Consider the following 17761-nt stretch of genomic DNA (forward strand, 5'->3'; position numbering starts at 1 on the left):
AATCCCACAGGAATTGATTGATCAAGCAACTTTAATTAGAAGAATGTTCTAGTTGAGCGAATCTAGGATTTGGGTTGAGAGTTACAGAAAATAAAATGGCGGGAATGTAAATAACAGAAAAGTAAATGCTAGAATTAAAGGACTGGAAGTAAATGACTGAAAATAAATTGCAGAATTGTAAATGGGAGTGGGGGATTTGCTCATAAAAGTAAATGGCAAAAATTAAAGAGAATGGGTAAGATCAGAGATGGGGAGTTCATTGGGCTTAGGAGATGTTGCAATTCTCCGGATCAAGTTCATTTTCATCTCTTCCTCAATCAATGCACTCATTGATCTCCTTGGCAATCTTAAGTGATTGAATTACAATTTCTTGCAATTCAATCTCTCAAATCTTGATCAATAGCCAATTCCTTGGTCAATTGCTCATGAGAAGAGATGAAGTATGGTCACTGATTATACCACATGCATTTCCCAAACCAAGTATTGAGAGGGTTATAGTCACATACCCATCCAAACCCAATTTGGTCCAGCATGAGAAAGCATTTCTAGCTTGATCTCTTCATTCCTCTTCCAAGGTTCAAAAGAGATCCAAGTTTGAATAGCTTCTCTTCCAAGATAACTACTCAATTGGATGAAGATCGAAAGCTTTCAAGTAAAATCAAGAGGAAAGATAGAAGAAGAATAATGAAGATTAGTATTGATCCATCAAATTACAACAGAGCTCCCTAACCCAATGAAAGGGGTTTAGTTGTTCATAGCTCTTGAAAATGAAAACAAAGATGGAGAATACATCATAAAACTAGAAATTACAAAGAAAGTAAAATACAGAGAGTAGTTCTCCTATTTCCCAGCTTCCAGCCCTTTTTTTACAATTCAAAGCTACTCCTATATATACTACTCTTCTCAGCTTCTAGTTTACTCTTCAAGTCTTGGGCCTTTGGATCTTGAGTTTGAAGCAGTTTCTTTCTTTATTTGGGCTTGGCTTTACTTGCAGAGAGAAAGTGCGAAGTGGGCAGAGACTTAAGCTCAGGGCGTAAGGAGTGTTAATCATTTAGTGAAAGTCTAAGTTCGGGAACGTTAGTGACACTTAACATTGTCACTAACGTTCCAATGCACCCCTTTGCCTCACGTTAAAACCCACGTTAACTAGGTTAACGTGGCTTTTAACGTTGCCTTGTCAACCTTCGAGAACATTAGTGACACTCAACATTGTCACTAACGTTCCAGTGTGCCCCTTCTTGCTTCACGTTAAAGTTTACGTTAACTAGGTTAACGTGGCTTCTAACGTGGCCTTTGCCATCCTTCGAGAACATTAGTGACATTCAACATTGTCACTAACGTTCCAATGTGCCCCTAGGTCTCACGTTGGAGTCCACGTTAACTAGGTTAACGTGGCTTCTAACGTGGCCATCTTTTAGCCATCCCAACGTTAGTGACAATGTTGAGTGTCACTAACGTTGGCTCATCCTTCATTTCTCATCGTTAGCTTCCACGTTAACCAAGTTAACGTGGAAGTTAACGTGACTCTTGGGGGTTGTGTGGTTGCTTCAACGTTAGTGACAATGTTGAGTGTCACTAACGTTGTCGACAACTCTTCATCCTCTACGTTAGTTCCCACGTTAACCAAGTTAACGTGGGAGTTAACGTGGTACTTTGCACCATAGGCCAACGTTAGTGACAATGTTGAGTGTCACTAACGTTGGCTTCTCTCTCCCCCTTTAACGTTAGAGGCCACGTTAACTAGGTTAACGTGGCCACTTATGAGTAATTGCCAACGTTAGTGACAATGTTGAGTGTCACTAACGTTGGCTCAACTTCTTTTCTCCACGTTAGAGTTCACGTTAACTTGGTTAACGTGACTCTCTAACGTGGGCATTGATGGCTTTTTGAGAGTGTTATTGGCAATCACTTTTCTCATTAATCTTGCAAGTTACCTCCCCTTTTCTTGCTTCCTTTTGGTCCTGAAATAAAGCAACAAAGTGCATCAAAGCTCTAGTCCAAGTCATGAGTAATGCAACATAATATTTGTCACTAAACTTATGCAAAATCCTCATGAAATTATGTAAAATTCACAATGTATGCTTGAGTCAAGGCATAAGTGAATATTTACCCAAAACTAGCTTATTTCCTAAAGAAATGCATGAAACTAACCTAAAAACAGTAAAGAAAAGGTCAGTGAAACTGGCCAAAATGCCCTGGCATCAATGCACAACCAAGTGTGATGCATGTCTGTCCTATGTAGGCCATGAGCTCATGTGTCGGTTGTCTACCCGAATCCCAACATTATCCAATCATGAATCCACGTTATTCCAGAAATAATTTTCTAACCCGTGTACAAATAAATAGCTACTCTTCTGTGGTAGCCTCTGCTCTACTATGGCAGTATCTGCTCTACTGTGGCAAGATCAAACAAACAGGCAATATTTGCTCTACTGTGGCAGACTAAGAACTTTCTGCTCTACTGTGGCAGAAATCAAGCAAATAGGCAATATCTGCTCGAATGTGGTAGACAAAGAACTTTCTACTCTACTGTGGCAGAAATCAAACTAATATCACTCTGCTCTTTTGTGGTAGACCAATAACTTTCTTTATAAACATATTCTTTAATTGATACATTATCTTTGTTGTTACTACTGCTTAAGCATCACTCCTTCATTCTTCTCTTAATTACATCTTTACTTTTTGTCTCTTTATTCAACTCTGATTACTCTTTTCACTTTATCTCTTTACTTTGCTCTGGTTCCCCTTTCTCTTTGTCTCTTTACTCCACTCTGTTTCCTTTTTCTCTTTGTCTCATTATTCTGCTCTGAGTACTCTTTTCTCTTTGTCTCTTTACTTTGCTCTGCTTTCTCTGTTTAACGTATGTATTTATAACTTATGTAAATTTCGGTATGAATAGTTATCCTGTCCCAAATATAGGTCCATTAAGTCTATACTGAAACAATTTAACTTTTCATATTATACCTAACCCTAGGTGTAACTTAAGAACTAACTATGTTGCTCCTAGTTCGTTCGCTAATCTCTATTCGATTCTGTCATTAAAACTTTACAGACTTGTTCCTCGATTTTCATCTCTTCTTTAAATTTTTAACTTTCCTTTATCTTTGCCTCACTAATATATTATTACCACTCCCTAAGTGTTTTATGAAGGTAACTATGAGATTCTATGCTTAAAGTTGTCTTTCTAAAGCTTTTACGAAAAAATGCCTTTTCTGTAATATTTTATTATTTATAATAAAATATTATTATTTAATATTTTATTATTATTTAATATTTTATTAATATATTTTCAAAAATTACCCCTTTTTACCTTTTAATCTTTAAAATTTACTTTTTACCACCTGTAACTTTTAATATTTCTACTTTAACCACCCTAATTTTTAGAAATTACAAAATAACCCTCCAAACACCAAAATATTTACTTCTTTCCCCTTTTATGGATCAAAAAGGTGTTCTTGATTGTTCTTCACCACACTAAAAGTGTTCTTCATATTCTTCGTAAACTCTTTAGATTCTTTCTTTGTTTTTACCTGGTTTTCAATCTTTTCAGTAACCGATTTTTACCATAATTCATAATAAATTAGCAGCCACTAAAACCCCATCTTTTTCACTTGATTTCAACACAAAATAAACCCCAATTTAAAGGTTAGGGTTTAAAATTCCAGCAGCCACAAGAACATGCATTCATAGCTTGAATATCATCAAATTTTATCAAATTTTCACCAAAATTTCAACAAGAATCACTCATTTAAACAATCAATTTCAAGCATAACCAAACCATATCATAATCACACAACTCAAACACAATTAATCAAGATTAAAATTTTACCAAACCCTACCTTGATTTGCTGCCTCAAATCTGGTTATGCTTTTAGGTGTTCTTTTTGCACGTTTTCCTCCTAAAATACATCAAGAACAACTTTGAATCCATAAAATCTCAACTGACCAAACCTTAGTCAACATGTTAGGAATTAAATATTCTTGGCTCACAAGTCAAGCTAAGCAAGTGATCTAAGGAAGAACATCAAGAAAACACATGTTTAGCATGGTTTTCCTTGAAAACTGAATTGAAGAGGGAGGGAGACAGCCATCTTATCTTATTTCCTGCCTTGATATGTTATATGGTTATGTAGAGAAAGAAGGGATGATCATTTTGATTGGATTGGAATTTTGATTTGAGTTTTAGTTTTGAAGAAATCAAGCTTTGAAGATTTGGAACTAGGAACTTTTCTCTCTTTTTCTCTCTATCTATTTTTGGCCACAAGGATCAAATGAGATAGCCTTGGAGGTCCTGGGGGTGTGGGGTGAGTTGAGATTTGTTTGCTTGGACGTGGATTAAAATAATATTAAAATATCTCAAGTGTATAACTACTAAAACTAGATGTATCGGAACATTCTTAAAAATATCTCTAAAAATTCTTTTCTATTCTACTAGTATAAATGACACTAGTAACATATTTAATATGAGAATAGAACATGTATGATGAGGCATTAGCATTGCTAAAGTCATTAGAGAGTGTTGGTGCTAAGCTGCACCAGTAAACTGTGAACCCGGTTAAACCGATTTCCTGTTTTTAACTAAAACAAACCAGGTAACCTTATAATATCATTCAAGCATCTTCTAATAATAATATAATGATAATATTATACTATTATCTCTCTTCTCTCATGAATCAAGTCCAGTTCATCAAACAAAGACTATTTACGAAAACTAGAATAAAAATTCCTAACCGATACAGTTTAAAAACTAGGTTCTTCGTGATTGCGTTATCGAGCTTGCCTCAGAGGAGCTTCTGGCTTAAGGATGACATAATGATAATGAGGATTGAGATGCTTGATGATACATCAGAGGTGTTCCCTTTAGTGATCTTCCGGAGAAATCCGTGCCTTCAGAAAAGATCTTGCGTACTCAAAAAATGGGGTTGTTACATTCAATGCCAGGAATTCTTCTTAATGGGAGTTGGATGCCTAGAGTGATCCTTCTCTGGCGTTCAACACCAGTTCTTCTCTCCTTATTAGGCATTGAACACCCAGCTTCCTCCTTGCCTGGTGTTCAACGCTAGCAAGGGGTTCTCCCCAGGGTGTTTCGTTTTCAATTCTCAATATCTCTGTCTCTATTCTAAGTGATGCGCATGATCACAAACATTAAAAAGCAAAAGAAAACTATGAAAATTAATAGGAAATGAACTGAAAATGAATTTGAATGAGAATAAATAAAAAAATAAAATAGTAATACACTACTTATGGTTGGGTTTCCTCCCAAGAAGCGCTTCTTTATCGTCAATAGCTTGACTTGACTGCTATCATGTCAGCAGCAATATAGACATATCTTGCTCAAGATTATCCCCTAGGTAATGCTTGACTCTCTGTCTATTCACTGTAAATCTTTTATCAGAGTGTTTGTCTTGGAGCTCTATATGACCATAAGGTGATACATTAGTGACCTCAAAAGGTCCCGTCTATCATGACTTCAGCTTTCCAGGGAAGAGCTTGAGTTTGGAATTGAAGAGTAAAACCTTCTGGCCAGGCTCGAAGACTCTCGAAGAGATCTTTTTATCGTGCAATTTCTTGGCCCTCTCCTTGTAAAGGTTAGAATTGTTAAATACAGCTTGTCGAATTCATCCAACTTATTTAGCTGGAGTAGCCTTTTTTCTCCGGTAGCCTTGGCATCGAAGTTGAGGAATCGGGTTTTCTAGTAGGCCCTGTGTTCGAGTTCCACCGGTAAATGACATTCTTTGCCATAGACCAGTTGGTAGGGTGACATCCTAATAGGGGTCTTGAAAGCTGTTCTATACGCCCAAAGTGCATCATCATGCTTTCTTGCCCAGTTCTTCCTGGAGGTTCTCACTGTTCTTTCCAAAATTCTTTTGAGCTCCCTGTTAGAGACTTCAGCTTGTCCATTTATCTATGGATGATAGGGAGTTGCCACTCTGTGGCGAGCGCCATAACGGTGTAGGATGGAGTCGAGTTGCTTATTACATAAATGACTGCTTCTATCACTAATCAATGCCGTTGGGACTCTGAATCTGATGAATATGTATTTTTGGAGGAATTTCATCACCACTCGAGTGTCATTAGTGGGTGATGAAGCCTTTAATGATAGCTGTGGGAGCAACATAGGAGGGTACAAGCCTTAATATACACATATCCGAGGATTAATGATAGTTGTGGGAGCAACATAGTAAGGCCTGCTATTGAGGCTAATGATTTTGAGTTGAAGCCTTACCTCATCCAGTTGGCACAGCATGACCAATTCAATGGCAATCTGCAAGAGGATCCGAATGTGCACATATCTAGTTTCTTGCAAATATGTGACTCGGTCAAGAGCAATGTGGTTTCTCAAGAAGCTATAAGGTTGAGGTTGTTCCCATTCGACCTAAGGAATAGAGCCAAACAATGGCTCCACTCAACCCTTGGGGAGTATAGCAACTTAGGATAACATGGTGAACAAGTTCCTGACAAAGTACTTCCCCCCTCAAAAGCTAGCAAGATTGAAGAATGAAATTTATACATTCACTCAGAAGGAGGAAAAGTCTCTTTATGAAGCATGAAAAATATATAAGGAGATACTTTAAAAAAATGCCCTTATCATGCATTTCCTGAGTGGCTACAACTCCAAACATTCTATGATGGAATGTCTCAAGCCTCTAAGACCTTAATTGATTCCTCAACTGGAGGATCCTTGCATCAGAAGACAACCAAAGAGGCTTTAGAATTAATAGAGACAGTGTCTAATAACCACTACATATATAGCAGTGAAAGGACAATAAAGAAACGGGTTATGGAGCTAGACACTTTCGATACTCTACTGGCTCAGAATAAAGCCATGTCTCAACAACTTAGTTCACTTACTAAGTAAATTGGTAGTATGCAAGTTTCAGCCATAAGGGCACAAGCCACTACATGTAACTTGTATGGAGGAGGCCATCAAGATAAAGAATGTGAACTAATCAACAATGACCAAGCTTCCTAGGAGCAAGTAAATTTCATAGGCAACTTCTCAAAGAATCCATAAAATGATCCTTTCTCTAAAACATATAATCCAGGTTGGAGGAACCATTCATATTTTGGTTGGAAAAATAAAGGACAGAGGAATTTCAATACTCCATACCAACAAGGAGCATCGTCAACACAAGCAAAAGGCCATCAAAAGTCCTCTGCTGAAGTTTCCTTGGAAAATTTGGCTAAGTCAACATTCACGTTCGCTCAACAAACTAAGGAGTTTATGATGGAGACAAAGGCTAATTTCAAGAATCAGGAGGCCTCAATAAAAAATTTGGAAGTACAAGTGGGACAAATAGCAAAACAAATGGCAAAAAGACCCCCAAATGCCTTACCAAGTGATACAATTCCTAATTCTAAAGAGGAGTACAAGGTCATTAATCTGATGAGTGAAAAGGTAGTTAGCAAGGAACTCACAATAAGCAAGGGAGATGAAGAGCCATCAAAGAAAGAGAACAAGCACCAAGAAAAAGTTCACACTCCCCCACCTCAAGCCCCAAGAGAAGTCAATAGGGAAAGGACATATGCTCCTAGGATTCCATTCCCACAAAGGGTGCAAAAAGAGGCTCAACAACAATAATATTTCAAGTTCTATGGAGATATTTAAGAAATTACAAATCAACATTCCATTAGCAGAGGCCTTGGAACAAATGCCTTTTTATGCAAAATTTATGAAGGACTTACTAACCAAGAAGACTCTCAAGGAAGATGAAACTGTAGTCCTCACTAAGGAATGTAGTGTCATTATTGAAAGGAAGTTACCTCAGAAATTAAAGGATCTAGGGAGTTTCCAAATCCCATGCACTATTAGAGACATCACTATTAGGAAAGTACTATGTGACCTAGGAGCAAGCATCAACCTAATGCCACTATCCATGATGAAGAAAATGTAAATAGAGGAAGTCAAACCCATAAGAATATCTCCCCAACTAGCTGACCAGTCAATAAAGCTCCCTCATGGAGTGGTGGAGAATATGATAGTTAAAGTAGGAGATTTTATCTTCCCTGCAGATTTTGTTATTCTTGACATGGAAGAGAGTATTGGTGCCTCTATCATTCTAGGGAGACCTTTCCTAGCCACTGGATGCGCACTCATAAATATTCAAAAGGGAGAGTTAACACTAAGGGTCCATGATGAAAAATTGAGCTTCAATGTCTTCAAGACCATGCAATATCCTAGTGAGATGGAGAATTGCATGAAAGTTGATATAATTGATGTGTTAGTGGAAGAAACCATCAAAGAAGGGTTACTCACTGACATTCTTGAAGATCATCAACCCGTGGAAATAGAGAATAATGAAAAGCCCATATAAGAGAAGGTCACATAGGGACAAGCATGGAAGGAGGTGATGCAGGCTAAATGTCAGTTATAAATTTTACAAGTTATTAAAATCAAATTTCGTTGCAAGTATAGTTCCAAACCAACAAATGGCCCAAATCAAAGTTTAGAAAAATTGTCATAACTCAAATTAAATAACCAGGAGTTTTAAATCCCGGGTTGTCCCTCAAAGGAATTGCAGTGAGGTGTGTATATCATTGGTTATGAGAAAAAGGGGGTTTGAAGATCAATAACCAAGAACTTAAATAATAAGAAATTAAAGAAGCAATGTAATAAGCAAAAGACAAAGGGACTTAAACTAAAAGTAATTAAGGAAATTAACTAAGAAAGATCTTGGTAAGAGATAATGGTTAAGGATCACTATTCTCGTCACTAACCATAACATGATAATTACAAAGAGCAAACCCAATTTGTCAACTTTTTAAACAGTGAGGAAAGTCAATCAGGCTTAATTAATTTTAATCCATAAGTCCTAATCAACTTTCTGATTGAATTAGCAAAAGATTAACTAAAATCTCTAAATTATCAATCAAGTTGGATATTAGTAACTCAAGGTCATCTAAGTTACCACCCCAAGCCAAGAATGCAAAATTCTACTCAAAAATTAAAAGAGACATTTTATCAAACACTTGGTAGGCATAAAAAAAGTATTATCAATTGCATAAATTAATAAAATTTACAACTACTCAATGCAAGAAAAATAATAATAACAACTCAAACAAGCATCAATAAAGAAAAATAAAGAGAATAATTGAAAATTCAACAAGAGTTCAAAACTAAAGAGTAGCAAAATAGAGAAATTAACAAGAGAAATTAGGCAAAATAAGATAATAAAACAAGAAAACATAAAGAAGACTAAACTAAAATAAGATTAAAACCTAAAACTAAGGAGAAATTAAACTAAGAAATCCTAAAAATCCTAAAATACTAGAGAGAAGTTGGAGCTTCTCTCTCTAGAATCACCTAAACTATAATCTAAGATTAAAACTATACTAGTTGATTGATCCCTTCATGATCCATGCTTCAAATGCTCCAGAAATGAGTTGGATTGGGCCCAAAATTGGCCTGAAATCGTGAGTCATGTGCCATTTTAAGTGAGGTTCGAGATTGGGGTCATGCGTACACATCTACCATGCGTACGTGTGAATTTTGAATGATGCGTACACAAGACCCATGCGTACTGATGAGCGGATATTTTATACGCTTTTTGGGGTTAATTTCATATAGTTTTGAGTATGTTTTAGTTGGTTTTTAGTCTATTCTCATTAGTTTTTAGGAAAAATTCATATTTCTGGACTTTACTATGAGTTGTGTGTTTTTCTGTAATTTCAGGTATTTTTCTGGCTGAAATTGAAGGAGCTGAGCAAAAATCTGATTCAGGCTGAAAAAGGACTGCTGATGCTGTTGGATTCTGACCTCCCTGCACTCAAAGTGGAATTTCTGGAGCTACAGAACTCGAAATGGCATGCTTCCAATTGCGTTGGAAGGTAGACATCCAGGGCTTTCCATCAATATATAATAGTTCATACTTTGCACAAGGATAGACGACGTAAACTGGCGTTCAACGCCAGTTCTCTGCCCAATTCTGGCGTCCAGCGCCAGAATAGGATCAAAAGCTGGAGTTGAACGCCCAAACTGGCACAAAAACTGGCGTTCAACTCCACAAATGGCCTCTGCACGTGAATGACTTAAGTCTCAGCCCAGCACACACCAAGTGGGCCCCAGAAGTGGATCTCTGCATCATCCATCATAGTTTACTCATATTTTGTAACCCTAGGCTACTAGTTTAGTATTTAAACAACTTTTAGAGACTTATTTTGTAGCTCATGACATTTTAGATCTAAACTTTGTATTCTCTGACGGAATGAGTCTCTAAACCCCATTGTTGGGGGTGAGAAGCTCTGCTGTGTCTCGATGAATTAATGCAAGTATTTCTGTTTTCCATTCAAACACGCTTGTTCCTATCTAAGATGTTCATTCGCGCTTAACTGTGATGGAGGTGATGATCTGTGACACTCATCACCTTCCTCAAATCACGAACGTGTGCCTGACAACCACCTCCGTTCTATATCCGATTGAATGAGTATCTCTTAGATTCCTTAATCAGAATCTCCGTGGTATAAGCTAGAACTGATGGCGGCATTCATGAGAATCCGGAAAGTCTAAACCTTGTCTGTGGTATTCCAAGTAGGATTCAAGGATTGAATGACTGTGACGAGCTTCAAACTCCTGAAGGCTGGGCGTTAGTGACAGACGCAAAAGGATAGTAAATCCTATTCCAACCGGATCGAGAACCAACCGGTGATTAGCCGTGCTGTGACAGAGCACGTGAGCGTAGTTTTCACTGGAAGGATGGAAGGTATCCATTGACAACAGTGATCCACCAACACACAGCTTGCCATAGGAGGATGTGCGTGCGTGAACAAGAAGACAGAGGAAAGCAGAGATTTAGAAGACAAAGCATCTCCAAAACTCCAACATATTCTCCATTACTGCACAACAAGTAACCTTTAATTTATGCTCTCTTGGTTATTCGCAATTCAACTGATAAACATAATTAACTTCCTGACTAAGATTTACAAGATAACCATAGATTGCTTCAAACCAACAATCTCTGTGGGATTCGACCCTTACTCACGTGAGGTATTACTTGGACGACCCAGTGCACTTGCTGGTCAGTGGTACGAGTTGTGAAAAGTGTGATTCACAATTCGTGCACCAAGTTTTTGGCGCCGTTGCCGGGGATTGTTCGTGTTTGAACAACTGACGGATTATTTTGTTGCTTAGATTAGGAAAAAAATCTTTCTTTTTGGTTTAGAGTCTTTTATTATTTATCCCTTGTTAAAACACTTTAAATTTATAGCTCTGTTAGTTAGAACGTGGTGTTTATGTTCATGGTAATTGGCTATCATATTTTTTAAAAACCTTTTTCAAAAATAATTTTTCTATTAAATCCTGTGCCAAACTTTAAGTTTGGTGTTTTCTTGTTGATTTTTCTTAAAATTTTCGAAAATTTCCATAACTCATTTGGCTAGAGCGTTAATCTGTGTTCTTGGTAATTGGGTTAAAGTCTTTTATATTCTTTTCAAAACCTTCTTTTCCATAAATAATATTTTCTCTATTAAATTTTGTGCCAAACTTTAAGTTTGGTGTTTTCTTGTTGATTTCCCTTTGGTTTTCGAAAATTTTGGTGGTTTTCTAAAAATTTTAAGTTTGGTGTTCCTTGGTGTTTTCCCTCCAAAATTTCCGAAAACAAGGAGCATTAGATCTAAAAATTTTAAATCTTGTGTCTTTTTTTGTGTTTTTCTCTTTCATAAAAAAAAATAATAATAAAAATATAATAATAAATAAATAAATAAATAGATAAAAAGGTAAATCAATCCAAGTTATATCCCTTTATCTATCATGGACATAAGTGGAAATGAACAGTTCAGGAGGACTCTGGGGTCATATTCTAACCCCTCTACTGCTTCATATGGGAGTAGCATCTGCATACCCTCCATTGGAGTCAGTAGCTTTGAGTTGAATCCTCAGCTCATTATCATGGTGTAGCAAAGCTGCCAATATTCCGGTCTTCCACAGGAAGAACCTACAGAGTTTCTGGCACAATTTTTACAAATTGCTGACACAGTACATGATAAGGAAATAGATCAGGATGTCTACAGACTATTACTGTTTCCATTTGCTGTAAAAGATCAAGCTAAGAGGTGGTAATATACATATGGACGAACAGTTTAAGCAAACAAAGCAGCAGCTATCAAGGCAAATAGCAGAAGAATGCCAAACAGTTCAATTAAGGAGTGGGAAAACATTAAAAACCCCACCTCAAGGCATCAAAAATTCAAGAAATGAGCAACCCACCAAAGATTCACCTGAGGACAGTAAGAGCCCAGGGAAAAATAATTCTGGCGCTAAAACGCCAGAAAATGGGTGGGAGGCTGGCGCTGAACGCCCAGACCATGCCCAAAACTGGCGTTCAACGCCAGAAACAAGGCAGAATTGGCGTTCAACGCCAGAAATGGGCAAGAATCTGGCGTTGAACGCCCAAATGGGGCCGAATCCAGCGTTGAACGCCCAAAATGGGCACATTTCTGGCGTTCAGGCGCCAGGAACAGACAGTGAGCTGGCGTCTAACGTCGCTCCAGCTTCTGACTCTGGCACTCAATTGCCAGTGAGGGATCAGACACACACAAGTGCTGATAACAACCCCTCTAAAAAGGCTTCTTTAACCACTAAGGTTGAGGAATATAAAGCCAAGATACCTTATCCTCAAAAACTCCGGAAGGAAGAGCAGGATAAGCAATTTGCTCGCTTTGCAGATTATCTAAGGACTCTTGAAATAAAGATTCCATTTGCAGAGGCACTTGAGCAAATACCTTCTTATGCCAAGTTCATGAAAGAAATCTTGAGTCATAAAAAGGAGTGGAGAGAAACAGAAAGAGTTCTCCTCACTGAAGAATGCAGTGCAGTCATTCTGAAAAGCTTTCCTGAAAAGCTTAAAGACCCTGGGAGTTTTCTGATACCATGCATATTAGAAGGTGATTGCACCAAGACAGCTTTATGCGATCTTGGGGCAAGCATCAACCTAATACCTGCATCCACTATCAGAAAGCTTGGTTTAACTGAAGAAGTTAAACCAACCCGGATATGTCTTCAACTTGCTGATGGCTCCACTAAATACCCATCAGGTGTGATTGAAGACATGATTGTCAGGGTTGGGCCATTCTCCTTTCCCACTGACTTTGTTGTGCTGAAAATGGAGGAACACAAGAGTGCTACTCTCATTCTAGGAAGACCCTTCCTAGCAACTGGACGATCCCTTATTGACGTCCAACAGGGGGAAATAACCCTGAGAGTCAATGATGATGAGTTCAAATTGAACGCTGTCAAAGCCATGCAGCACCCAGACACATCAACAGACTGCATGAAAGTTGATCTCATTGACTCCTTGGTAGAAGAGATCAACATGGCTGAGAGTCTCGAATCAGAGTTGGAAGACATCTTTAAAGATGTTCAACCTGATTTAGAGGATACAGAGGACATAAAAGAGCCTCTGAAATTTCTTCTAAAAGAGGAAAAACCTCCTAAACCCGAGCTCAAGCCATTACCACCATCCTTGAAATATGCATTTCTGGGAGAAGGTGACACTTTTCCAGTGATCATAAGCTCTGCTTTAAATTCACAGGAAGAGGAAGCACTTATTCAAGTGCTAAGGACACACAAGACAGCTCTTGGGTGGTCCATAGGTGACCTTAAGGGCATAAGCCCAACTAGATGTATGCACAAAATCCTATTGGAAGATAATGCCAAACCAGTGGTTCAACCACAGTGGCGGCTAAATCCAGCCATGAAGGAAGTGGTGCAGAAAGAGGTCACCAAATTACTAGAGGCTGGGATTATTTATCCCATTTCTGATAGCCCCTGGGTGAGCCTTGTTCAAGTCGTCCCAAAAAAAGGAGGCATGACAGTGATTCATAATGAAAAAAATGAACTGGTTCCCACAAGAACAGTTACAGGGTGGCGCATGTGTATTGACTACAGAAGGCTCAATACAGCCACCAGAAAGGATCATTTTCCTTTACCATTCATAGACCAGATGCTAGAAAGACTAGCAGGTCATGATTATTACTGCTTTCTGGATGGCTACTCAGGCTACAACCAGATTGCAGTGGATCCCCAGGATCAAGAGAAAACAGCATTCACATGTCCATCTGGAGTGTTTGCTTATAGAAGGATGCCATTTGGGCTATGTAATGCGCTTGCAACCTTCCAGAGATGCATGCTCTCTATTTTCTCTGACATGGTGGAAAAATTTCTGGAAGTCTTCATGGATGACTTCTCAGTATATGGAGACTCATTCAGCTCCTGTCTTGATCACCTGAAACTTGTTCTGAAAAGATGCCAAGAGACCAACCTAGTTTTAAACTGGGAAAAGTGTCACTTCATGGTGACTGAAGGAATTGTTCTTAGGCATAAAATCTCAAACAAGGGAATAGAGGTGGATCAAGCAAAAATAGAGGTAATTGAAAAATTACCACCACCTGCCAATGTTAAGGCAATCAGAAGCTTTCTGGGGCATGCAGGATTCTATAAGAGGTTTATGAAGGATTTTTCAAAAATCGCAAAACCTCTAAGCAATCTGCTAGCTGCTGACACGCCATTTGTGTTTGACACAAAGTGCCTGCAGGCGTTTGAAACGCTGAAAGCTAAGCTGGTCACAGCACCAGTCATTTCTGCACCAGACTGGACATTACCATTTGAGCTAATGTGTGATGCCAGTGATCATGCCATTGGTGCAGTATTGGGACAGAGGCATGACAAGCTTCTGCATGTCATTTATTATGCCAGTCGCGTTCTAAATGATGCCCAGAAAAATTACACAACCACAGAAAAAGAACTACTTGCAGTGGTTTACGCCATTGACAAGTTCAGAGCATACTTAGTAGGATCAAAAGTGATTGTGTATACTGACCATGCTGCTCTTAAATATCTACTCACAAAGCAGGATTCAAAACCCAGGCTCATCAGATGGGTATTGCTTCTGCAAGAGTTTGATATAGAAATAAGAGACAGAAAAGGAACAGAGAACCAAGTAGCTGATCATCTGTCCCGGATAGAGCCAGTGGAAGGGACGTCCCTCCCTTCTCTTGAGATCTCTGAGACGTTTCCTGATGAGCATTTATTCGCCATTCAGGAAGCCCCATGGTTTGCCGATATTGCAAACTATAAAGCTGCAAGGTTCATACCCAAGGAGTACAACAGAATACAAAAGAAGAAATTAATTACTGATGCAAAGTACTGCTTGTGGGATGAACCTTATCTCTTTAAGAGATGTGCAGACGGAATTATCCGTAGGTGTGTGCCTAGAGAAGAAGCACAGAGGATCCTGTGGCATTGCCACGGATCTCAATATGGAGGCCATTTCGGAGGTGAGCGAACAGCCACCAAGGTCCTCCAATGTGGCTTCTATTGGCCCACACTCTATAAAGATTCCCGAGAGTTTGTACGTAATTGTGACAGTTGCCAAAGAGCTGGTAATCTGCCTCATGGTTACGCCATGCCTCAACAAGGAATCTTAGAGGTTGAGTTGTTTGACGTATGGGGAATTGACTTCATGGGACCCTTCCCACCATCATATTCAAACACTTATATTCTGGTGGCAGTTGATTATGTATCAAAATGGGTTGAGGCCATTGCCACACCCACCAATAATACTAAGACAGTGCTGAAATTCCTCCAGAAACATATCTTTAGCAGATTTGGTGTCCCTAGAGTACTAATCAGTGATGGAGGCACTCACTTCTGCAATAAACAGCTTTACTCTGCCATGGTTCGGTATGGAATTCGCCACAAGGTGGCCACTCCATATCATCCACAAACCAATGGGCAAGCTGAAGTCTCTAATAGAGAATTGAAGAGAATCCTGGAACGGACAGTAAATACCCGTAGAAAGGATTGGGCACGGAGCTTGGATGATGCTCTGTGGGCTTACAGGACAGCATTCAAGACCCCTATAGGGACCTCTCCATACCAACTCGTGTATGGTAAGGCATGTCACCTGCCCGTGGAACTGGAACATAAGGCCTACTGGGCAACCAGATTCCTAAACCTTGATGCCAAACTAGCAGGAGAAAAATGATTGCTCCAGCTAAATGAGCTAGAGGAATTCAGATTCACAGCTTTCGAAAATGCCAAGCTTTATAAAGAAAAATCAAAGAAGTGGCATGACAAAAAGCTGTCATCTAGAATCTTTAAACCAGGACAGAAGGTCCTGTTGTTTAACTCTAGACTCAGGCTATTCCCCGGGAAACTGAAATCCCGGTGGAGGGGACCATACGTGATTACAAGTGTGTCACCATATGGTTATGTGGAGCTTCAAGATATTGATTCTGATAAGAAGTTCATTGTCAATGGACAGAGAATCAAGCATTATCTTGAAGGCAACATTGAGCAAGAATGCTCAAGGCTGAAGCTAGATTAAAAGCTCAGCCAGGTCCAGCTAAAGACAATAAAGAAGCGCTTGCTGGGAGGCAACCCAGCCATGGGGCAACAATCCTCTGAGCATTTTGCCCTATTTCTATTTCTATTTTTATTTGTTTATATAAAGTTCATTGACACTAAGGTACAGAATCATTTTCATAAGTTTACAGGGTTACAGAAGGAATCTGCACACAAAACAGAGATAGGGAGCTCAATGGCAAGAAAACGCCAGTAAAGGGGCATTTTGGGCGTTCAGCGCCCAAAATGGGCATCCACTGGGCGCTGAACGCCAGTAAGGGCAGCAATCTGGGTGTTCAACGCCAGAAACAGGCAACCACTGGGCGTTGAACGCCAGTAATGGCAGCAACTGGGCGCTGAACGCCCAGGAGATCAGCATTTGGGCGCTGAACGCCCAAAACAGGCAGTGTTTGGGCGTTCAAATGCCAGGAAGACAGGGAGGAGCCAAATCCATTTTCCCACATGTATTTCCATTTTAATTTCAAATTTTATGCTTCAATGCATGATTTTTACATGAACATGTCAAGAACCCTGATTTCTAAAATCCTTAATTTCTAAAAATCCATCTTTCCAAATTCAATCCAACTCTTTTCAAAATCTTTTCTGAAAACAAATCTATCTTTTTCACTCAAAAATATTTTCAACTAATCCATATCTTTTTCAAATCTCCATATTATCTTTTTCAAAATTCAGAGTTATCTTTTTCAAAAATCTATCATATCTTTTCAAAATTAAACTCTATCTTCTATATTATCTTTTTCAACTCAATCTTTTTATCTTATCTTTTCCAATTTTTCGAAAACCCACCCCCATCCCTTTAAAATTGGGTTCGGCCCCCCCTCCTCCATCCACAATTGCACCTAGCTCTCCTTCTATCCCTCTCCTTTCTTTTCTTTTGCTTGAGGACAAGCAAACCTCTAAGTTTGGTGTGTTTATCCGAGATCACTAAGATCATGGCTCCCAAAGGAAAACAACCCACTCCAAGAGGCAAGAAAGAGAGCGTTCCAAAACCACTTTGGAATCAAGGGAAGTTCTTATCTAAAGAACATTCAGACCATTATCTTAAAGTAATGGGTCTGAGATCAGTGATCCCGGAAGTTAGATTCGATCTGAAAGAAGATGAATATCCGAAGATCCAGGAGCAAATTCGAATCAGGAACTGGGAAGTCCTAGCTAATCCTGAAACGAAAGTAGGAAGGAACATGGTCCAGGAGTTCTATGCTAATATGTGGCAGACTGACAAGCAAAAACTATCTGGAACTGCCTTCTATGAATTTCGGACCATGGTCAGAGGGAAGATTGTTCATACTACCCCTGACAAGATCAGGGAGATCTTAAAGCTACCTCAACTAAAGGATGATCCAGACTCCTTCAACAGGAGGATGATGAGAGCAGACACTGACCTGGATAAGATTCTAGAGG

The 17761-nt window shown here is 38.9% G+C and overlaps 1 non-coding gene across 1 annotated transcript; it reads right to left on the minus strand.

Annotated features, from left to right (window-relative positions):
• Positions 1-6488: 6488 nt before the first annotated feature.
• LOC148574635 (small nucleolar RNA R71) lies at positions 6489-6597 on the minus strand. Its single transcript, XR_015906438.1, has one exon. It is a non-coding gene; the product is annotated as a small nucleolar RNA R71 (small nucleolar RNA).
• Positions 6598-17761: the final 11164 nt, after the last annotated feature.

Source organism: Arachis ipaensis, chromosome B2 (genome assembly GCF_059453495.1).
Source record: "Arachis ipaensis isolate K30076 ecotype BB chromosome B2, ASM5945349v1, whole genome shotgun sequence".
Classification (NCBI taxonomy): domain Eukaryota; kingdom Viridiplantae; phylum Streptophyta; class Magnoliopsida; order Fabales; family Fabaceae; genus Arachis; species Arachis ipaensis.